The sequence below is a fragment of the Periplaneta americana genome, chromosome 12, assembly GCF_040183065.1.
Source record: "Periplaneta americana isolate PAMFEO1 chromosome 12, P.americana_PAMFEO1_priV1, whole genome shotgun sequence".
Taxonomy (NCBI): Eukaryota; Metazoa; Arthropoda; class Insecta; order Blattodea; family Blattidae; genus Periplaneta; species Periplaneta americana.
In genome coordinates this window covers 121,684,861-121,711,126 of record NC_091128.1, presented here as the reverse complement: position 1 = coordinate 121,711,126, position 26,266 = coordinate 121,684,861, and the positions used below count along the sequence as shown (strand labels likewise).

The 26,266-nt window shown below is 33.3% G+C and overlaps 1 protein-coding gene across 1 annotated transcript in view; it reads right to left on the bottom strand.

The window, feature by feature from the left end:
- LOC138710867 (uncharacterized) overlaps nt 1–25,854 on the bottom strand; it is a 2,470,114-nt gene extending 2,444,260 nt beyond the window's left edge. The window contains exon 1 of the mRNA XM_069842040.1: nt 25,469–25,854. The gene's annotated coding sequence lies outside the window, so the exon portion shown is untranslated. The remainder of the gene's footprint in view (nt 1–25,468) is intronic.
- Nucleotides 25,855–26,266: the final 412 nt, after the last annotated feature.

The window sequence follows — 26,266 nt, the reverse complement described above, 5'->3', positions numbered from 1 at the left end:
TTATTTATTCATTTATTTATTGTTTACTTATTTTTTTATTTATTCATTTATTTATTCATCTATTTATTTATTTCTTCCTTTATTTGTTCATTGGTTTATTTATTTATTTATTCATTCGTTCGTTCGTTCGTTCGTTCGTTCATTCACTCATTCATTCATTTGTTTACTTATTTATTTTTTTATTTATTCATTTATTTAATTTATTCATCTATTTCTTTATTTATTCTTTTATTCGTTTACTGGTTCATTTATTTATTTATTTATTTATTTATTTATTTATTTATTTATTTATTTATTTATTTATTTATTTATTTATTGTTTACTTATTTAATTTATTTATTTTTTATTTATTTCTTCATTTATTTATTCATCTATTTATTTATTCGTTTATTTGTTTATTTATTTAGTTAGTTATTTATTTACTTATGTATTTATTTACTTACGTATTTATTTATTTATTTATTTATTTATTTATTTATTTATTTATTTATTTATTTATTTATTTATTTATTTATTTATTTATTTATTTATTATTTATTTTATTTTATTTTATTTTTCAAGTTTAGGAGCGCAGCTTACGCCGAGGGATTTTTTACATTATGTGCGAGGAAAAAATGGTTTTTATGAAAGGAAAGAAGTTCTTGATTGCATACTGAATAAAATAGATTTAGTGAACTGTACTGATGACATTATGTCATTGTAACGAATATTAGTGATAATTTATAATAGACTGTTTAAAAATGGACCGAAAGTAATCAAACTCTTAGAAAAGTTTCTGCTAAGAACAGTCAGTGGTTGAATTGTACTGTAACTTTCCCGGAAAATGTGTTGAATGAATTCAGATCTTATGAAACACCAGTATCTTCTCCTGAATTGACACCTGATCCCAGCATAGAAACGTACTAGGAAACTGAGTGAGAGCATCAATCAGGGTGATTCAAACAAATTGGGGGGAAACGCATTGGCTTAGGCCTCTTTGCTACCTGACCAACATAGATTAAAGACATGTTAACTGTTATGCTCCTAGAAAAATGCAACCTGTAAGAATTTTCGGAACACCACAGACAGTAAACCTCAATACATCTAAGATCGACTGATAATCCAGAATTAGGCCTACTCTTACAAACTAATCACTGTGAAAAGTGTAAAATGTCGTATCATAGGCACCACGTAAATACTAATTATGAATTTGAACTGAATTTGTTTAAGTAAATAAAACTGCATTAACCATGACGACAATGATATGATAGTAATTGTAAGAATTCTGTTGTAAGAGAGAAGACAAAAGTAGCATCATCGAGCATAAAAATGTTTACCTTTATATTTTTAATATATTCAATCACTGTGTTCTGCCAAAGGGCAGAACTTTCACTGCAAACTCAGCATTCTCCAGACTTTCCTATTCTCAGCCTTCCTCTTTGTCTTCGCATATGATCCACATATCTTAATGTCGTCTATCATCTGATATCTTCTTCTAATACGAACTCTTCTCCCGTTCACCATTCTTTTCAGTGCATCCTTCAGTACGCAGTTTATTCACAGCCAGTGACCCAACCAATTCCTTTTACTCTTCCTCATCAGTTTCAGCATTATTCTTTCTTCACTCACTCTTTCCAACACAGCTTCGTTTCTTATTCTGTCTGTCCATTTGACACGCTCCATTCTTCTCCATATCCACATTTCAAATGCTTCTATTCGCTTTTCTTCACTTCGTCGTAATGTCCATATTTCTGATCCATTCAATGCTACACTCTACACAAAGCACATTCACTAGTCTCTTCCTTAGTTATTTTCCAGAGGTCCGTAGAAGATGCTCCTTTTTATATTAAAAGCTTCCGTTGCCATTGCTATCCTTCTTTTGACCTCCTGGCAGCAGCTCATGTTAGGCCTTCTACTTATAATACATCCCAAATATTTGAAGCTGTCCACTTGCTCTACTGTCTCATTTATTTTTAGTATGTTATTTTACGGCGCTTTATCAACATCTTAGGTTATTTAGCCTCTGAATTAGATGAAGGTGATAATGCCGGTGAAATGAGTCCAGTGTCCAGCACCGATAGCTACACAGCATTTGCTCATATTGGGTTGAGGGAAAACCCCGGAAAAACCTCAACTAGGTAACTTGCTCCGACCGGAAATCGAACCCGGCCACTTGGTTTCGCGGCCAGACGCGCTAAGCGTTACTCCATAGGTGTGGACACTGCCTCATTTAGAATTCGCAAGTTTACCTTTTTTACTTTTCTTCCTATGATCATGGCTTTCATCTTGTTTGCATTTATCTTCATCCCATACTGCTCACAGGTGTCATTTAGCTCCAGTAGCATAGCTTATCCCTTAGTATCATCTCCTCTTATGTTAACAACGCCATATCATTAGCAAATCCTATGTACTTCAGGCCTATTCTTCTTCCTCCTACTGTTCTGAAAACTGTTCTAAATCCTTCAAGTAGATGTTAAACAAGATAGGTGATAAAGGGAATCCTTGACGTACTTTTCTCCCTATTTTATAATGAGATACTGTGGTGTTGCAAAAATTCGATTTAGATCCAACCATTAAGTTGGAAAGACATCAATCCTATCCTTTAGAAGTCCATCAAGGAAAAACAGAGCATTTATGTAGCGTATTTATCATTCTATATTATAAAGAAAAAATTAACTCAAAGATACACAGATGGTGGATCTACTCGTTGGCTCTATAAAAATAATTCCAAGCTCCTTTTTGAAATTTTGGGAAGCTCTCTCCGCGTCAACATCTATTTTACCCACATAATATTGTGAAAATTCAAGAAATTATTTAGGACCTCTTGGGTAATGGATGCCACTTACTATGACTTCTCATGATCTGAACTTCAAGTTTCTACTAACTGCTGAAAATATTACTCCAACCTGAGTTTTCCATACTTCGAATAACAGAAGGTCCATCGTTGGCAATGGAAGAAATTTATCTCCCGTCTACGGGACTGGGTGTTTTGTTCGTTGCCTTGCGATTTTCTGTGACGTCTCAGCGGCAGCTCTACGTTATGCCGACCTTGTGAGGTGTCTAGTGTCGGATAGAAGGAGAGGTTAAGCAGAAAGTAACTAATTCTTCTTACTGCTCACAAAATTAGTTCATAAAAGTGATGAAGATAAACGAAATATTACGTTACCACGAAAACACAGCTCAAACTATAAATTTGAACCGAACTCTTTGAATTGACTAAAATTCCATTATTGCGAAAATGATATGAAAATAGTTGTAAGAATTCAGATGCAAGAGAAAATACATAAGTAGCATCACCAGACATAAAAATATTTACCTTTAAATTAGGTTATTTTAAATACAGTATGCCTATAGTACGAAAATTATATTGCGCTGCAAAAATTCGATTATATATTCCTCTACCAATGGAACCTTTTGCAAGCATCATAACGAAGGGATTGTTTCGTATGCCCTCTGTCTGTCTGTTTTTCTGACTATCTATCTGTAGGACTGTACAGTACAGTGATTTATCCTAGTCAATTGGGCACATTTTGAAGAATTTCAGTAGCCACAAGTACCATCAACTGGACGGAGTTATGTAATAAGAGACCAAGCGCCAAAGACCTGTTTCGAGATATTGGCCATTGAAATAAATCTGTTTTTATACAACATTTTATGCAGGAAGTATTATAACATTCATACTATTACACAAAACAGCATAAATAATACAAAAAAATAGCTAACCGATTTTAATAAGAGACCAGCAGTTGAATTATTATTTCAAAACAAAACAAATAAATGAATTTTATGCAATAAACGAACTTTTGCTTATAAATAACAGCAAAATTCAGATATCGCATTCTTTATTTTTTCCGAGTTAAATTAGCCATCAACAGGTTTGTGCACATATCTCATTTTTTTTCAAATTGTCGGTTGGTCTATTATTGCGTAACTCCGTCCAACTGTAAGTGATACAAATATTATATATATATATATATATATATATATATATATATATATATACAGAGACATCATTTTATTTTTACTAACATTTTCAATATTAACCTGACAATACCTTTCGAATAACGATTGAGAATCGGGAACACTGTTTGCTACCCCCTTCGAAGACCGAAGTTTGACGACATTAGTGTAAAATAAAATACAAATAACTTTACTAGGTATAGGAGGGAAGAAAATTAGTGTATCCATTTACGTAAACTAGAAAATGTTACGATTTTGAGTTTGATCATTTTCGTGAGGTTTTTGTTTAATCAAAATACAGTACAGTATTAACAGTAAGTATTTTTACTCACTAACTGAACTATCCAATCGGACGTATTTATTATTCAATATATACTATACTGTCTACAGCACATTAGCATACAATATTTAGAGTGCATTTAAATTTTAAAATTAATCAAAATATGGATAATTAAACAAATCATTGAAAAAAGTAGTCGTTCATTTCGATACAGCTTCAAATCTTTTGTGCATATTATCAAAAACGTTTTCAAGCATATCTTCTGAAATTGAATGTATGGTTTCTTGAATGTAATTATTTAATTCTTTTATTGTTGTTGGACGTTTAGCAAACACAACTGTTTCACAGTAACCCCAAAGAAATAATGCAAAGCACTCAAATAAGTCGACATGGGGGAGCCATAATCCTACTCCTGTTCAAAAAATTCTGTACCTACTCTATAACAGTGTACGTTACGTACTGTCAATTCAATCTTCATTTCTGTCCGATCCACATTGATAAATTTACTCTGATATAATATCTACTGTCCGTCTATGTGGTTATGTAGGAGGGTCTTAGAAAGGGGGAAATCACGTGAAAATTCCTTATTTAACGATGCCCTTTTATTTAAATTATTTTTAATAGTTGTATAATATTAGGTAGAAGTCCAATTCCTAACAGGAAATGTTTTCAGAAAAGAGCTAACATAGCTCAGCCACTAGCCTTTACAGAGGGGCCAGCAGAAACGGGTGGGGGAAACCAGGATGCGACGTAACAAAACAGACGCACAGTACCTGTGCGAAAATATGATTCAATAGTGAATGAATGCTCTTTCTTCACTGAAAAACGTGATCATATTTCTGAAACATACTATACTCACTCACTCTGTACTGTTTATTTTGACCGTAAGACGAATTTCGGCTTTGGTTGTATATGGAAGTTTGCTACTACAAGGAGTGGGAATGAAGTACATTCAAAAACTCAGGTACAATAAAAATTGAAGTAAAAATAAAATGATGTCCCTGTATATATAATTACTACACTGAAAATAATGAATGGATTTTCACTTAAAAAGTAAAACAAAATGACGATTTACATAAAATTGGACGTAAAATTTTCTTGAATTTTTATACAAAGAATACCAAATGCAATTGTCTACATAGAGCAGCCGTGGCGAAAATGTGACTCACGAGCACATTGTGGCTCGCAATGATAGCTGTGCATTTCTCTTACTTCCTGCCTTCTCCAACCCCCACCCTCTCACTCACTGGAATCAAACTCCGTTCCATTTGCTTATTTGTCTCTGACCCGCGTGTGGCGTATCGTCCAATGTCTCTCTCGAAACCATGTACCTCTACAAAAACGAAAGTTTCAAGGAGGATGGGAGGACGCATTTTTTTGCTGCCAATATGATGAGAATATTAAATGTATGACTTGTTCACAAGTATTACGAGGAAACGGTTGTATAACATAAAACAGCATTATACTACATGTCACTCATGAAACATTAAAAGATAAATTATTATTATTATTATTATTATTATTATTATTATTATTATTATCTCTGTACGTCGATCCTTTTTTCAGCAGATGTACGAATAATGCGGTTAGCTCACAGATTTACAATGTGATGTTAAATGAAAGCTAGATGTAAGGACTTGACAAATGTTGAATTTTTCAAATCTTTGCCAAAAAATAAATATCCGAAGCTTAGTTTTTTCGCTTGCTCTGTTGAAGACATGTTCGCTACAACTTACGTTTGTGAACAATTATTTTCAACAATGAAAATATTAAAAACCTTCATGATCAACTACGACCGGCAGTAAGTGACATAATTCCTGATTTTGGAACTCTGTCGCAGAGACATTCTGAAGACAATTAATAGGTTGTGATAATGTGTTCTATGTTTTTTTGTTCATTTCTTTCTTCGTTACACGTACTAAACATTAGTTTGTAACCTTATAAAAATTAAATTATATTTAAGTATAAAATTATATTTAAGTGCTTGACATAAGGAAAATGAAATCCGTTAATAAGTCAGACAGTTGCTTCACTTCCCCTTCGGGTGTCCGTCTTCCTCCATACAGTAGGTGTTATGCACGTTGCAGGTTACACAGTGGCTCGGCGCACGATAACATTTTCTTCACGGCTGACATAGAGTATAGACCCTACTCTATGTCTCCAGTTAAAAAAAAATATAAATTAATATCAACAGAATTATGCCTGTAATCAGTAAAATGGGAAAAAAATGTTCCTTTTTAAAAAATGTACATGAATTACAGTACATTGAAAAACTATTGACATAACCCTATTTGTTATGTTATAGAGCAATAGGCCTACGTATCGTTAGTAGTCTCCCATCTCTTGAGATAAAGCAAACATAATTTTTATTTGTATTTTAATATTACCTACCAACATTAATTTTAAGGAAAATAATAACAGTTATTTATATTTAGTTATGTGTAAATATAATTAAGAGTCTCTATATTAGGTTAGGTAAGGTTAGGTCACTATGGCCACAGGCGGGTTAGGACGACCCTTTGCACTTCGGCCATACTGAGGCCTATTATCCACCTCGAATTTTTTTGAATGAATGAGGATGAGTGTACCAGCCCACCGACTGCATGTGACCACTCACCCGCTCACCCAATGGGGGCCTCCTACCCCCCCTCCCGCAGGGTGACCAAGCAGCGCAGGATCCATTCCAATAGCCCTTCCAAGGTGTGGAAGCGCCCTTGGAAGTGCTCTTAAGGAATGAATCTTGGCAGAGATATTGCGGAAGGCTGGAAACATAGGAACGGTTGCGGAGAGGACGCCCCCTCCCGTGAGCGGTAGGAGACATGCGTCTTGACCTGAATATGTCTATTGAAATGAGATGGAAAGATGAATGATGTGTTATGAAAATCTAAATAATTTTATTACACGGGAGGGGAAGGGAAATGAACCATGGCAATGAAAATTCCAACCAAGCATTTGCTTAAATAACTGTGGAAAACCATGGAAAAACCACAGTCAAGTTGGTCGGTCCGTGAATCGAACCACAGACCTCCCGAATGCGAGTTCCATGCGGAACGCATGAGCCAACTCGCTCGGTAGTCCCTATATTGATATTAATAAACAGAGATAACAAGTGAAGTAAAAGCTAATTTCGTGCACCACTACTACCTGACGCATATTTGCAGCTGAAGAATTAGGTTATTATTTGGAATGACTAGGCCTAATTTTTTTCTGAAGTCAACAAGGAACATAAGTACAACTTGAACGCGATATAGCCATGACATTGGATTTTCACGTCACTCACTAGCTAATGGGGTCGTATTGGCCGACCTTGTCTTCTAGTTTACTTTCAGAATTAGCATATCCAGATACACAACAATCACGTTATTTTAAGTTGTGCAAAGCTTGTCTCAATGTTATTCGTTGTAGTAACTTTTTCATACAAAACACTTACTCGGAACTTAGGACTAGTCTATTTAGTTTTTGTATAGATAAATTTTAATATTTGTAACACAATTCTTACACTAAGAATTCGACACAAAGCTAATAATAATTTACCTCTGACTAAGATTCTGGCCGATATGAAGAATTTATTGTTTGCATACATCGTAAGACTCATTAGTGAACTATGTTACTAGTCAGCGATGTATGCAATGGAGGGGGAAAGGAACTGACCACTCTACCCCATTATATCCTGGCGTAGTTTCCTCATGAGTGATGCCTTGTTGCTGTCACTTTTGAGGTTCCAACCTGTCTTTGGACAGTTGACTAAAACAACTAATAATTGACAGTTAATTCAACATAACTTCACATAAAAGTAGCGACTTTTAGATTCAATCAATCCATCTTTACTTCAGTCATGAGTATTTGTGGATGCTGTAGGCCTAATTAGTGTCAAGTAAAATATTTACAATAATGAATAACATAAATATAAAATATTACAAACTAGTTAAGAAGAGATTGAAATTCAACGGGTTACATCAGCTGCTTGTTTATACGGATGATGTGAATATGTTAGGAGAAAATCCACAAACAATTAGGGATAACACGAGAATTTTACTTGAAGCAAGTAACAGATAGGTTTGATGACAAAGTTATGATTGTGTCTCGTGACCAAAATATTGTATGAAATGCAAATATAAAAATTTGACATTTATCCTTTGAAGAAGTGGAGAAATTCAAATATCTTGGAGCAACGCAACAGTAACAAATATAAATGACAGTCGGAAGAAAATTAAACGTAGAATATGGGAAATGCCTGTTATTATTCGGTTGAGAAGCTTTTGTCATCTACTCTGCTCTCAAAAAAATCTGAAAGTTAGATTTATAAAACAGTTACATTACCAGTTGTTCTGTATGGTTGTGAAACTTGGACTCTCACTTTGAGAGAGAAACAGACGTTAAGGAAAATATTTGGGGCTAAAAGGGATGAAGTTACAGGAGAATGGAGAAAGTTACACAACGCAGAACTGCAAGCATTGTATTCTTCTAACATAATTAGGAACAGTAAATCCAGACTAACTCTTCTCGGGTTCTCAGCCAGGTGAGTTGGAGATTAGCTTCCAAGCTTTCGACGGCTAGCTCTGCCATCTTCTTCAGGGACGAAGATGGCAGAGCTAGCCGTCGAAAGCTTGGAAGCTAATCTCCAACTCACCTGGCTGAGAACCCAAGAAGAGTTATTCTACATCAAACGCCGGGAAAGCCTCAAGTCATACAGTAAATCCAGACGTTTGAGATGGGCAGAGCATGTAGCACGTATGGGCGAATCCAGAAATGCATATAGAGTGTTATAGTTGGGAATCCGGGGGGGAAGACCTTTGGGGAGGCCGAGACGTAGATGGGAGGATAAGTAATATTAAAATGGATTTGAGGGAAGTGGGATATGATTGTAGAGATTGGATTAATCTTGCTCAGGATAGGGATCGATGGCGGGCTTATGTGAGGGCGGCAATGAACCTCCGGGTTCCTTAAAAGCCATAAGTAAGTATTTACATTTAAATTAAGAACTCATTTAGACATAAAATCGATTATTAACAAGCCACTGTTTCAGTACAGTTTCAAATCTAGTCAGATTTAATTTGTGGGCTTCAGACGGTAATTTATTAAACATGTTTTAAACAGGGGCGGCCCGTCCTTATGTGCTACAGTGCTACAGCACAATGATAATATTTGCTCAAATAATGTATTTGTAATACCATAGTATTTGATCTGTCATTTGGCAATTTCCCGTGGTTACGTTCATGACGCGTTATGAAGTGTTTAGTCTTCGCTTTTCGCTTTTTGGTGCCTCAGGGGGATAGTTGTGCTACTCACAAGTCCAAATGAAAATGTAGACAGTTACGCGCATGTGCGAAGCTGAAATCACTGCTCTGATTGGCTATTTTTACGCGGGAAAGTGCTATAGTCAGCTTCAGCACAACACAGCTTGGAGATTGCAAAAGTAAAGCGTAACGAAAGAATGCTTGTTTGTGGAGGAACTCGAACTATTTACGATATATTTGGTAATTCAAGTGTCCGACTGGTGCTGCCATCTACCACTTAAAGTTGCTGTCAACAGCTACAGTATACTATACTGAACAAAAGAGTGTTCCAGATATAACTTGGATTTCTATACGGAAGACCCGACTTCCGAAATATAGATGGAGCTGTTCAATTGTCACAATACATAGTCTAATTTACAAGATCCATTATGTGAAGTAACGAAGTTGTTAAAATATTTTGGTTACAACACCAATGACCACTGCTGAACCAGAAAGATGTTTTTCTTGTTTGAAACGCAAAAAAACGTTTTTAAGGAACCCTATGTCCCAGGATCGTTTCACTGCTCTTGCAATACTGTCAATAGAAAAGTGTATGATGTCCAAGATGGAGGGGTTTAACACCAAATGACAAGTTCTGCAGTACGAAAGAACGTCGTATGGGCTTCATATTTCGTCACTAGGCGAGTCTCAAATTAAGATAAATACATAAGTGTATGCCTCTACAGTAGGCCGATATAGAGATTGTAGCACACTCATTATTTTGACCACCAGCCGCTACTGGTTCTAAACCACCTTGTAGTTAGTATACATGTAATATTGCATTGGGTATATCGAACTAATAATTAAACGTAGTGGAGTATGGGATTTCATAAGGAATTTGTTTAAATTATTTTTAACTTTGATTAAGCACTGATATATACAAGATTAATGGCTGTCAAAATACCCTCCTTAACAAATAGAAGTCTGCAATGGGCGTCATAGGAAGAACCAGTAAAAATACGAAGTCTTTTTCTGCGGGATTAAATTCTATGTAACATCTATAATAAAAAAGTAGGCTTATAGGCTTACTACACAATTTCGCATGTTATTGTTATGCAAGTTTTTTTAGGATTCTTAACGATTGAATAATGAAATAAAAATATTGCATACCCTAAATATGGAAATGTTATTAAATTTTGTACGGAATATTATACAACTGTATAGAATTAATAATGACATAATACACCAGAAAATACAGGCAAAAATGAAAAGTATAGTCTATCTAGGTGGCGTCGAAGAAACTCCTAATCTAAACAGAAGTAAAGATAAGTGACTAAAATAAAGGAATAAAAATGTATCATTAGAATCGGTCAGAATAATAGACCCTATTGTCAGGATTGTGAAAATTTGTTCCTCACAAAGTGTCCTTAGTTATTTTCATTTCCGGGGGCGGTAAACTGCACACAACGTTTCAGGTATATGACCTGAAAGAAGGTAATTTACACACATGTAATTTGCACACACCGATTTTGGATATGTAATCTGCACACTCAAACAACCCAAGTAACAAAAACAGGATGTAAATTGCACACAGAGCCATAATGGCATGTATTTCCTTTGAACATACTCCTATTACAATATTAACGTATTAACCAATAATTTATATTGTTTATTGTTTATTTATTTATTTATTTGAATTTAAATATACAGAATAAAGAATATAATTACAAAACAAACAAGAGGAATAGAAATAAAATAATACAAGCAATATAAAAAGAAGGTGCAGTAGTATTAACAAAATTTGAGACCGAATGAGTAGCGCTCGTGCTCGGTCGCAGTTCAGATATAATATTAAAATAAAAAATAATAATAATAAAAATAAATAAGTAAAATAAAATAGGAACTAAAATATAATTACAGCGGCAATGGAATTATATAATATAATATTAACACTAGAGAAGAATAAATATCGCACGTGAAAAGTAGGACTAATATATATTTCAAAATTATAGAATACAAATATAATATAGCTTGATTAATTCATACACATATGCTATAAATTTATTTAATCAAATTGAAGATATTAACACGTTTCTAATTTTCTTGTTGTATTATTGGTAGGTGGTATTTTGTTCGCTTAATGAATTCCAATCGGGATATATGCTTCTCAGCAAAATCTCTTATATTTCTCTCCATAGATTCTTTCTTCTTTAAGGAGCCTTATTTTTTATTTTTGCTGCAGCAGATATCCCCTGAATTTTCACGTACATGTATATTAACCTGTTTGTAAAAGTATAAATATCAGTATGAATAGAGTAAAATAATGTCTTGTTAAATCTAATATGAAAATATTCACAGACATTAATTAGTTGTCGCTGCAAGCTTTCTGTTTTAGCTGCCCAGATTGAAGGAGGAAAGGTAGCGTCATCGTCTACTAAAATAGTCACAAAAGTTATCTAGCTTTTCATCTTGTGGCTTAATGGCCACTAATCAGATACAAAACGGTCGCCATCCTCATGTAGGTCTAAAAATGGTAGAGCGAATACAAATTTTAACCACCTGCCGATTTCAGAATCACTTTTATATTTGTTTATTAAATCCTATTTTTTTTTAATCTGACGAAGCCAAGAGTGACTTAGGTGGAATGTACATCCAATGACATTGGCTTCACTCCATACAACACTTATTGCAGCATAGATACCACTTATAAACAACTGTGTTCAAGGACCAATACTTTATGTTGAACTGCTGTGTAACTATCCATCTGTGTGCAGATTACATGCCACAAATGTACAGCAAAGGTATGGGAAAAAATAGGCCTATACCTGAAAATTGTGTGTGGTTTACCTCCGCCCTCCATTTCTTCCTCTTATCATGCGATTGTTCCTTTCACCTTATGGAGCAAAGAACTGAATGATCCGTGAGAGAAGACAAATAATAAAAACACAATAACAAGAGAACTCTTGCTATTTTTTTTCAGTAATCTGTAAATACGTTCTAGAAGTACGGGACTTTTGAGCACGTCAGATCTTAATGTGCCCACAATTTCGTAAACATTACAATTCACATCGTGAGACCAACACCTCAGGAGTTATTTTTTCAAAAGCTGAGACAATCTTTTCTTTGAGATCATCAACATTCCTGAGTTTCTGTGCGTAGAAATCATAATTCACAAAACCTCAAAGAAACCGGTGGCGCTAAGATTTGGAGAATTTGGAGGTCATGTAATTGGCCCACCATAACCCCAATAGTTGGTGTGAAATGTTAAATCCGGGAAATCACGAACTTTTCTGGGCATTGAGAACGTGCGCCATCTTGCCGGAACACCATTCCCACGTTGGGACTTGATGTCACAGCAGACAGCAGCGCTAATAGCAGTTTCGCTTTCGAGAACACGTCTACGGACGGCCAGCATTATGTAGTATGTTAAAAAAATCCACTTAATTCAAACGTGCGATATCATAACATCGACTTTCAATTCGAACTAACCGAACAACATACGGCAAAAACGACTTTGACTTGATGTTAATATTTTAAGATTTTACAAACCGCAACGCATAGGCTATTTCTCTCGTTGCTTTGGAGTAAAAGACATTTTGTTTATTCAGTCGTTGCTAAGTTGCTAATCTGATTTCTTCGGTTTATAAAACAATAACACAAAACTCCTGCTTTTTAACAAGATTAAAGTATCTTTTCGTGCGATATTATTCTTCTCTAGTGTTAATATTATATTATATAATTCCATTGCCGCTGAAATTTAAATTTTAGTTCCTATTTCATTTTATTTATTTATTTATTATTTATTTTTTATTTTCTATATTTCTCTTATATTAATATTGTATTATATAATTTCTGTAACTGTAATTTTAATTTTATTTCCTATTTTTATTTTATTTTAGTAGATTATTTTACGACGCTTTATCAACAGCTTAGGTTATTTAGCGTCTGAATGAGATGAAGGTGATAATGCCGGTGAAATGAATCCGGGGTCCAACACCGAAAGTTACCCAGCTTTTGCTCAAATTGGGTTGAGGGAAAACCCCGGAAAAAACCTCAACCAGGTAACTTGCCCCAACGTGGAATCGAACCCGGGCCACCTGGTTTCGCGGCCAGACGCGCTGACCGTTACTCCACAGGTGTGGACCTTTCCTATTTTATTGTATTTTATATTCTCTTATAGGCCTATTAATATTATATCTGAACTGCGACCGAACACGAGCGCTGCTCATTCGGTCTCAAATTTTGTTAATACTACTGTATCTCCTTTTTAATATTGATTATATTATTTTATTTCTATTTCTCTTGTTTGTAATTATATTCTTTATTCTGTATATTTAAATTTAAATAAATAAATAAATAATATTCCTGGTAACTTTTATAACAATTGAATCGCACTTTTTAGGAAGGAACTAAGTCAAAATTTGCCATTTTTTGTTTTTATTAGCTAAATGATTACTACTACCAAGACACATTGACTGGCGAAGAAAGTAACTTAGTCAGAACTTTCCATGTGTCTCTAACATCACCGTGATATTTATACTACGGCAAAGAAAATAACTAAGTCAGATCTTAACGCATTTCTTCACCGTTTGGAACTCTGTTAATTTTTGCTATATTGTTAGACTTGCTTACGAAACATGTGTTTATACAGACAACAGTGAATGTATAGGTAAAAATGAAGTGGTAAGTTGCTTACAATGTCATTATTTTATTCTTAAAGTATGTTCATAACAGAGAAAGTTGTGTGCGTCAATACATGAGCCAGTAATTTCACTAAGATGACCCCCAAATGACAAAGACAGGATGAATGTTATGAGCATAATATTACACTATAAAGCGAGTAAGAGTTTCTGGAGATGAATGTGAATAATTCGGGATTTTGGGATTTTCAGAAAAGCAATAACAAGGGCTGATAAGGTGTATACAATAAAATAATATGTAGAAATAATCGTATAAAGCAAACAAAATGCAATAGATAAACTTATGGGCTCTGAAAAACTGATTGATCAGGAACTTTGATATGTGGTGGCCTAAAATTTTCAAAAAGAATACCATATCGGAAGAAACTTCAAAGAATCCTTGTGAGAGAAAGTTTCATTTCGCACCCTCTATACATAAGGAATTAACATACAGCTCAGACAGTCCTGGTGTTGTAGAAGATCGTCTATATACTCGTATCAAGAGTAACGTAATCAGTAGGTTTCACCTTGGGAAGGAAAATTTACGAAGTTTGACACTGGAACTAACAAAGGCATATCCAGAAGGAATAGTGCGCATCAATGGCCAAAAGAATGAAGACCTTAAGAAACTAATGAAGTACATCAGTGATGTAAATGCTAAAGAATTTTACGAAGAAATGTTTTCATATTCTACCACCACCGGTCCTGGCGCACCATGAATGAGACTCACTAGTCATTTCACATGTGTCAATTTTTTTAAGAAACTTGTCCATTTTGAATTATTTTTTTCATTCATATTATCTTAATATTTCTAACATGTAAATTTAATCAAAATACATGTAGATATGTATTGAATAAATATTGTTAACTTAGTATATTTTTATTTTTTTCTTTCAAAAACAATTTCCAGTGAAGAAAGGAACTAAGTCTTAAATTTAGAAATACATGTATACCATTCTAGCACAAAATTTTCTTCAAAAGCCTGTTATCATTAAATTCAATCCCATGTTACCTTTATATAATGTAAATCTTGAATGTTCTGTTCTGCTATATGTAAGTTACATGAAAAAAAAAGTTTTATGCTCTCCTGAAAAGTAGCAAATTTTGACTTAATTCCTTTCTAAAAAGTGCGATTCAATTATATTTTACCTTTTTTCCAAGTGGATCAGACGGTATTTTAACTTTCTGACTAGTCAGAAACGAGTCTAAACTCTAATTATGTGGCGTCTATATGACACAGGTCCTTCATTTAGGCCTACTGTAAGATAAAACAGGATATCATACTAGACATTCACAAACCTCCACGTCATAACAACACTATTGCATTCACCACAGGTGTCTGACAGAACAATTTAAGCGAAAAAAATACTAATATGTGAATTTTTCTATTCATTTGGCAGGATAACTGCTAAAAGTAGCATATTTCTAACATTTCTATACCAAACGGATTGACTGTTCTCGAAATAATCACAAATACATTATTGAAGGATCGATACAACACCAAAATGGAAATCTGACCATCACAGTTTTACAGAAGAATAATTTCATAAATCAAATTTCTATTTTCGTGATGCTGCAAAAAACAAATATGGAGTGTTTCAAGGAAATACAAGTATTTAGAAAACGTGATGATAACGCAGTAGGTCTACGTATCATGTCGTCTTTCTGTACAGCGATTTCTCATGAACTACTGGACGAAATTTGGCCATATTCTATACCTATGAATCAATTAAATGGAAAACTGTGGAGTAAAAATAATTATGTGTATTAAACATCAATGAATCTTTATTTGCAAAAAGAGGAGCCTAGCAAAATCAAGAATTAGGCCTATTCGATTTCGCATATAAAGATTTTCTTTCATCATATTTCTTCTCTTACATGAGAACTGTTAAAGAAATAGGCCTACTGTGCACAGTAAATCTCCAAAAACTATCTACTAGAGAAAATTATTATTATTATTATTATTATTATTATTATTATTATTATTATTATTATTATTATTATTATTATTATTATTAGGCCTACTTTATAAGTTGATTATATGTCGAATAATTGTAAACGTCTTCTGAAAAAAAACTATTAATTAAATTATTTATAATAACGGCTTTTGCAAAATTGAAGTAACTCAAACCGTTGGATAACTTTTAGGAACTAGAGCGAAAATAATATCTTATATAATTTTACAAAAAAATATTTTACTTTCTATATGATTACGCCTCCAATTAAATTTCTTCAGACGAAAATGTTCGAGATAACTAAACGAAATACATTGTAAAACTAAGATTGGAAATATAGCAAAGCAAAGATACATTTTATACGCAAAAATGTTAATTTTATGTAAGTTGCAAATGTATTCGTATGACCCACGATCGTTCTCACTAAAAATTATTTGAAAGTCAGGCGAGACCTTGCCAATGGTCTATTGTAATATAATTTGCTTCTTATCACAAGATAGTATTTATACACTTGCAAACAAATGCACATACGTAATATAAAACTGCTGTTTACTACTGTTGGTTGCGTCACAAGTTACACGGTTAGGATTCTGATTACAAATTACTAGATATATATTTCAAATCCCTATTTTCGTAATTAGCATGATAATATTATAAGAGATTACAATAATACGAATAACAATGCCATGTGAATCTGTGCAAAAGTAATTAACATAAATAGGCCCATATGCAGACTACTTTAATTGCAAATTTATATGTGAAGTTACACATTTTACTTTGGAACTACAAAAATAATCCCTTTCTTGTGCAATGAAGAAAACGTAAGTTTATCTTAAAATTAAAGTGGGTGTCCAATAAATAATTTAAATAATGTTTAAAAGTAACTTAGCCAAATAATCCCACTTTTTAACACTTACATTTGCTGTTGTTCTTGAAATATGATAAAAAACGAAGAAATTAAAAAAAAACAATCTCTTTTTCAGGTAGTAATATAGACCCTAATGCTACTAGAACAAATTTTCGATAAAATAAAAATGAAGTAGGAAAAGCTTAAGCATATTAGGAACAGGTGATGAATTACCGCGCTCTACTTTTAACACAAAATTATGAACTTTTTTTCGCATACCATTTAATAATTATAATCAAAATTAAGCATTTCAATTACAGTTTCAGTTTAAGGGGGGAGGTTCACCATTAGTCTGCAAAAATTTAGTAAAGCTAAATGAACATGCTTAATATATATACATTCATTATACTTTATAAAACACTATTCACCCGTAAAAATAATATCAAATTTACATAATTATTTTTACAACCGTAAAACATATAAATAATAAAATTTACAATAATTAATTAAATGATTCTTTTACAGAAAAATTCTAAGTATCTACATCAACCACATAGTCTAGGATCTTTTTAAAATTTAATATTGAAGGTAACGATTAAGAAAAATATATATTTCTTGGAGGGATAGGTAAAAGCTCCTAGACTATGTTGTTGATGCAGATCTTTAAAAACATTCCTTAATTTAGGTAAAGACAATCTATATGTTTTTCCTAACGTAGGCTAAGTTTGGTCCATTGTGATGCCTAAATATTTAGCCTGTTCGCAAGTAAGAATTGTAGGACATAAGCAAGGATTAGGCTAATATATGAATAATTTCTGGTCTGTAAAGTTATTTTGAAATTATTTTCGCTTGAAGGAGGTCCTATTTTATTTTAAGAAAGAGATATAGTTGTTATTTTGTTAATGTTGAGAGACAGAAGGTTTGCATATAACCAATTTTTAACAATATTAATTCTCATATTTGAATTTATTTCCCGGTTTATAGCCTATGACTAAAGATTAAAACAGTGACATCAGCGAAAGATAAGCTAATATACAAAAACATATTCACATATGTTTCAGTTATTGATGTCTGTCTGTCTGTCTGTCTGTCTGCCTGTCTGTCTACTTAAATATGGCAAATATAATATATATAATATAACTTTGAGTTATTTCACATCTCAAATACGAGTAACTTGAATTTGTACATAGGTCCTATTATAATATTTTACCCTTCTGTATTCTGCACAGTTTTAGATTGCAACAGATATAATGTAATGATTAACTCATTTATGAAACGTAAATTACGACAAAGTTATTTTTATAAGATTCATTCTTAGTAAATTTAATATGAACTCGTACTTCATAAAAGATAAAAATTACAACTTGTAGGCCTACTTGATTAATGAATTAGAGTAAAAATATTTTAAAATTGCTGGAAAAAAAATATCTTAGGCCTATAGGCTTATGTGTCTCGACTCAGTAAGAAATGTGAACTTCGCCCATGCTTTTTTCTATATGATGAACCTGAAGGCAGTGCGTAGTTTTCTACTTGTAATAAAAATGCAAACGAGTCCGAATGAACAGTTCAAGAATTATAAAGGACGAGAAGAGAAACTAGGCTAAAGAAGTTACGAAAGTCTACTCTCGCTGCATTTCATGCAGTGTCACGGGAGACGGAGTGGATGGGATGAGAACGAACGAATGAAACTTACAAAATCTTATTATCCAGTTCGGTGTAGGTTTTGCCAGAGATTTCAAACGTGCTTATAAAATGATTAGTTAGTGGTTATATTATTATAATATTCAAGGACTGTAAAAATTATCATCCAATCCTGTTCTGGTTTTCCAGAAACTTCAATGACATATTAAAATTTTGGTAGGTGCCAAATATATCATAAAATTGAAGAATTTCAAAAAATTATTACGTATCTTCTATAGTTTGTTTTTTTATAAATTTGTATAGGAATAAAAATTCTAAAATCCCGTCCAATCTTACATTTTCTAGAAACTTCGAAAGCAAAAGGGCATAAATTATAAGGGGCAGGAAATGTATTTACGTGAAATCTTCAATTACAATTTCTGCAACTTCACAATACTTTACTTATGCGACGAAAGTTTACGATGTCTAGTTTAGTTAGCTTTTACCAGAAACTTCTATACAATTAAGAAATAAGTACCACGAAGATACACATATCTTATTATTAGAGACAAGAATCTCATGCACTATAAAAACCTAAAATATGCATGCATTCATGCTATTCAAACTATGAAACATGCACGATTAAGCGAAAAATACATTAAAATATGCATTTTCATTTTTGTTCCAAATTTCTTATTTCACTTCACTTTTATTTCACAGTTAATAACTTTATAAATTGGTTTCTGTGAGGTTCCTGCGCTTGTCAGTCAATATGTTTTTGTATGCAGAGAATGACTTTGCTACATCGCAAGAAGTTATGGGTGCAAACTTGAATGAATCTTTTTCTGTTATTTAGTTTTTTTTTCTTTTTCTCCTTCTATTCTGATTCCTGAAGCTAAAATAAGAGACATAAAAATCGAGAAACTGAAGTGGCCACTCAAAGCCATTAAAACACGCATTTAAACTGAATATAATGTGTATTATATGCATGATTAAGCTAAATATTGCTTAAATATGCATAATGCATGTTTCTATCTCCAAAAAGGCCATAACATGCAAATATGCAAGGGAAAAGCACACATATTTGGAACCGGAAAGTAATGAAATGGATAAGTACTAAGTTTGAGCTGTGTCTTATGTTCCTATAAAAACATGCATTTGCATGGAATTCTCGTCTCTACTTACTGTATTATCTACCGTTTACGCGTTTAATAATAAATTCTTATGTTCAGAATAATACCACTGTTTACAGTTTATTTTCTTGAATTATTATTTAAAATACATACACAAATTAAATCGTTTACTATACAACCGAATAATAAAATATACTTTCGTTTTTTAGATTGCACAAAAAATCATTGTTTAGGCCCTATAATTAAAAAAAAATTAGACTAAGATACTTGATTTAATTTAATATATCAGTTAAGTAGACTAAGTAGAGACCCTCCCCCCCAGCTCTACAATATTTATTTTTTAGATTGATGTATGTAAAAAGTAAATTATTTATATTGGAATTGCTGTAAATTGCTAGTGAGATCATTTAAGCCGGCAGAACACGCACTGGGTCTCCGAGAGCCAGAGCAAATAGTTTACATGTTCTACGTTACTGTGTAAAGACATAGTTAAACTCTCATTTACCAAAAAAAATACTCTATAATATAATAACATTAAGATCATCATTTTTGTAAATATCTAGATTGGGACTGACAGACCCGAAGCGAGCATGTATGCTAGGAAAATATGTGCGAGCTCCGCCAGGTTTAATCATCATTCTCTTACATAGCAATTGTTTTGTAGGAGAGATAAAAAGAACAAAATATATTCTAGTTGTTATAAGTATGGAAGCTTAAATGCTTAGGTGTGAAAGTTAGATTTCATTTTTAAAATCTAGGCCTATTAATTGTTATTATTTTCTTTTCCTTAGAAAGCGAACACTTTCAGTTAGGCCTATACTGACAAAAATATAGATCCTACTTATTACCTTTGGGTTCAGCTATTGCAATTTTATTTTCTTTATTTTTCAAGCATTTTTTATGAACATTTGTGCTTGAAACTCTTAAATAACTGGCTCATAATTATTATTTACGCTGTCAGATGTTCTAAAATTCCTCTCACAAGATCAAATTACTGAACATTTTTCCGGGCAAGCCTCGCACCACTCTGATAGCTGAGATCTTCATAAACCCCCACTTGGAAAATACACGTCGTTAGTGTCCTTGGTATGCAATGCTCTCATGTAAAGAACCTTTTGTAATACTAATTGTTCATGTGGAAATTCACCTATAGATAACTAGTTTACAACTAGTGAATGCTAATCTTCTACATTGCGTCATCTTATAAGGAAAAAAGGCTAAAATCGCAACTAAAAGTATAAATAATTCTGAATATAATAATTAATTTCTCCCGGGAAAACATTTTTTCTTCCATATGAACTACACAATTTCATTTTTTCACTTTCCTACGCAATACAAAACAATCTCAAAGGAAAATCTCTCATTTTATTTAATTTGAACAGAGAATCGCCATTGTGTGTGTCGGAGTTCAAGTGAAGACTAATTAATTTTTTTACTAAATATTAATATGTTTGATGTGCATCTTTTCCTAACAAACTAACTCGTAGATGGCGAGTATGAAAAAAACATGTTCAATGGTTTAGAGGTAAAATCACAACAAAAAAAAACTGAACACAAACAGTATGCCCTATAGAACCACCTAAAAACGTATTTTTTGCATCAGGGATTCTGAAAAATTTATTTCTATCAAAATCTCCGAATATATATTTATAGCTCCACAATATTTCACATAATGAGAAAGTAAATATTAATTGCAGTTTAAAATTATTATTATTATTATTATTATTATTATTATTATTATTATTATTATTATTATTATTATTGGAGCTAGGATTCTTAAGTAAATAAATATTTTATTTGCACTGTAATAGATACTCGTAATTATGTTTTTTTAATTTCGGACAAAGTCACCTGAACACAGGTTATATGTTAAATTTTATTTTACATAAAACATATAGGCCTATTTTGAATTTTATTTTACATAAAACATATATTTTGAATTTTTTATGTAAGTAGATATTTACAAACATTCGCAAAATAAGACACATAAAAATTAAGGTTTCAATAAATAATTTTCGACAGGAGCCTCATTTCAGATTAATCATTACCCGAATTTTCAGTGCAGTTGCTTAGACGTGACAACTGGCAACTGTTTCTCGGAATTGCCTATCTGTGGACCTGTAGAACTGCAGTTTACTCTCTCATCACAAGCGATAAGAGCTGTTGTCACTAAAAAGTTGTACTGGCTTATGTGAGGGCGGCAATGAACCTTCGGGTTCCTTAAAAGCCATTTGTAAGTAAGTAAGTACTGTAACTAACACATATAAACATTGATATGTCATTTAGGAGTGCCTTATAAGGTATCATAACTCTGATTCAGGAAGAAATTATAATTTCATGAACATCAATTGCCTCTGTCCTCCACAACACTGGTAGAGAAGTACTGGGAAGCAAGAGAGAAGATGATGGCCATCCAAATATAAATTTATTCCATTATTCTTGCTGAGATGAACTATTTTTGTACTCTTCTCAATGTTTGTTTATTTATTTGTATATTTGTTTACTTGTCTCACACTATTGCATGTTGCCATTATCACGGCTAAAGATAAACTCTACAGCCCTGCATTAAATAAATAAAAAATAAATCAATTGCCTCTGTTTCGCTAAGTCAGGAAGAAATAATAATTTCATGAACATCAATTGCCTCTGTTTTCGTTTTCAATCATAAACATGTTGTTTCTCAATGACCAGGACACTCTTTTTCCCAATCACCATGGCATGGCGCGTTCTCAGGTTGCGGAGCGAGGAGACGGCCTCCAGAGGGTAGCTGCGAATATATTGAATAAGCAGTCGTGGAGAGCCGATAAGGGTTGGTCCTCCAGCTTGGGGATTGACCGAAAGGCTAATACCCCATCACCGTAAAAAAAAAAAAACAGCTTGTTACGAATCCATACAATAAGCCTCGAGATGGGAATACCTTTGGGGAGGTGAAGATGTAGATGGGAGAATAATATTAAAATGGATTTGAGGGAGGTAGGATATGTTAATAGAGACTAGATTAATCTTGCATAGGATAGGGACCGATGGCGAGCTTATGTGAGGGCGGTAATGAACCTGCGGGTTCCTTAAAAGCCATTTGTAAGTAAGTACTGTACAAGGCAGTGTTACGTGATAATCGTCAGTCATTTGTGATGGACAACATGAGGATAAATCTCATTGTGTACTGTAATTCTTCAGCAGTTGGTGAGACAGCATACCGTAATTTATACTGGTGAGTACTCCATATTGTTTATATTCACATAAAATAATTGAAACATAATTAAATATTTTTCGTTTTTTGTCACATATTTTCCCGATTTTTAGCACATAAATATAAGTATTTTCCAGATTTTTAACACCTTAGAATCCGAACCCTAATTATTAGGTCTATTATTATTATTATTATTATTATTATTATTATTATTATTATTATTACTACTACTACTACTACTACTACTACTATTATTATTATTATTATTATTATTATTATTATTATTCAGTTCAGTTTAAATTTGCTAGAATAATCAGTAGCGCAACAGCCAATAAGAACCAAGGCCGACCAGCCGGCTGCTGGTCTCTCGACCACATGCCTCAGTAGAGGTAAACGATTATCCAACCAGCAAGGAGAAAACCTGTGGTCAGCACGATGATCCCGCCCACCCAGCCGTTATACCTGGTTTTCGCAATCGGATTTCGCTACCTTTCGTAGCTCTCCAAATTCATCACGATGCTAGGTTGGCACCGGTCTCGTGCACTGGCCGAAATATTAATAGGAAGTTTCTTACCCCACGAGGACTCGAACCAGCGCTCATTCCGTAACGCGAGTCCAGGCATGATGCCTTAGACCAGTGGTCGACATTTCGTGATTCGCGAATCAACCCCTTATTACACAAACAGGGCGGAGGGATAAGGCATGATCTCCCTCCTCTTGTTCGTGCAATGTTAATTAGTTTGGGTATCCTCTCCCTCCTACAGTCCCTTTACTGCGTATTGCGGGCTGCATTTTATATGACGTAATCTTCTCCGACAACTGCCTCAGACCATGATGCAACGGCGCGGAAACGTTTTGATAGAAACTTCAATATAAATAAAATAAATATTTTTAGCCAGTTAAATTTATTTAGCTTCAATAGTAGGCTAAGCCTACTTATCACTTTATCAAATGTAAGTTGCTGAATTCATTACCAAATATTAATATATTGCGCAGCTTTATTATGCAGCAAGTTTGAGTTTTGCCGTAAAGATTAACAGTTTTAAAAATTGTATTTACCAATCCCATTAATTAAGTTGTTTCTAAAAACTTTAATAGGTAGGCCTACACACTGTAATATTAATAAATTAGTAGTCTAATAATAATAAATGTAGGCTATTTACGCTATGTATTACGAAAGTTGAATATCAGCTTATGTTTTTATTTTTCCAGAAATACCGCAATACTTGCAGGAATGTTAATAAAATATCAAATACAGTATAAAACTATTTCTGTGTATGCGTAATATTTTGTAAAATCCTGACTGTACCTAAAACTTTAGGAATTATTAAGTTACTTCAAATCTCCTTCAAAATATATGTTATGAGTAGCCTATAGGGCATATTAATAGTTCGCTAGCTATGCAGCCTACAGGTTATATTAGTATTATCTATAGTGCATTTAGTTGAAAATGGTTCTGCGTTAATAGGCTACATTTTTGTGTTCAAATTGAAATAGTCAGGTGTCAATGGTACTGTCATGTTAATCTTGAACATTTTACTAGTAAAAAATGGTGTACCTATATAACTACATTTTAAAGATGGTTTCAAATAATATTATTTTATTGCCTTAGACTATAGTTTTATACATTACCTTTTTCGTTGAAGGTCCATTTGAAACTGAAGCACATTGATAACACTGATGTTCATCTTTTGGCGGCACTTGAGAGAATATTTCAGTAACACATATTGTTACAGTTCTCACACTAACATTCCGTTGTTTTTCACCTTTCGTTACTGGTTTGGTTTTAGATAAGTAGAAATAACACTTTTACCAGGTTTAACTAACAACTGTGCACTTGAATTTAAAAATAAAATAAACTCGACGTAAGAACTACTTATGTATACTTAAACATTCGTTATTCAAACTTTCTTCATTACAAAATACGGCGAACCTTCTTTATTGAAAACTACCTTCCTTCATTAAACTGGTTCACGTTATAGTCCCGTCACCTCACCGTGTAGCTACTGTACGAGGAGACACTCCCCACAAGCGAAACACGCGGCAAAAATTAAGCACTCTAAAATACAGAAAATTGCGAGAAAAATGTAATTTACACTGCCATAAAATTATAACATTAAATACTGTACACAAATCAAACGTTTTGTGCTGTATTACTATGTATATTAGCTACTTAATGCGCAACAACCTGCACAGATTCATGCAGGCCTACTACTGTATAAGTTTCTAAACGTACGCTATTTTTCGAGCGGGAAATGATTTTCTCTTCGTAATAAATCAATCGCATATAATGTTTAAAAAAAGAGTAAATCGATCATTGCATGATACTGAGTTTATTATACCTGTCTTACGAAATTAAATTCTTGTTTGACAAAAAGTAAAACACAATCAGATCCCTTTTACTCTGAAATTTAACGTCTTTAGAATTCTAACCAAATCATTAACTTTTTCAATTATTTTATACCAATTCAATTGATGTACGATTAAAATTAATACACACGTATCAATACTTTTCAGGACTCAGAGCTAAGACATGTATCACAATACAGTGACATTAATTAAGACTAACATGAAACGAATTCAGAAATAATAAATAATATTTTACCCACCTTAAGTTATCCACATGCTTCTAATCTGAACTAAATCATCAAGAAAGCAAAACAATGTACAAAAACTACACTCAGAAATCACATGACTGTAATGACACACACTGAATACAACATTTCACACATCACCACAACTGATACACGGAATTCCATGTGCAGGGTTATCTATCACTAGATCATATCTCACACCACATCAGAGAAAACACCTAGCGGACGGAATATTGGCTGACAACGACGGGCGAGAAACACACGCGGACGTCCTGCTCGCGCGGCAGCCAGAGGCAAACTGCACCTCCCCTATCGTCGATTCGACATCGCAGTCCTCTGTTACCACCACCACAGTCTCTCTCTCGCGCGATGATCCAACATCTCTGACCCATCCCGCTCCTATGTTGTGATGACAGTTATACAAGAACCGACGTACAACAATAGGGCCCATAATTGCCTTTTACTCAATGGACTTTTCGTACCGTATATCTTGCGCACAGGAAAAGCTTTTGTGTGTACCACTACCACACCACAACCCTCCTCCCTCCCACTTTCCTTTTGCCTCCCTTTTCCCCGTGGCAAGTGATTTTGAGCCTTATGGAAAATTCCATATAAGTTATCCTCTGTAAAGACGGCGGTAGTTGTAGTGGTATATATAATAATATGTTTGTTGTATAGAGAACCACATGCTTCGATGATTTCAATTAGAATCGTAAACGAGTTTAATTATAGGCATGTATTGACTTTAAATTGACGTTTTTTATGTAGACGAATCGTTCTCTGATTTTCATATATTTATAAAATACCGTCAAG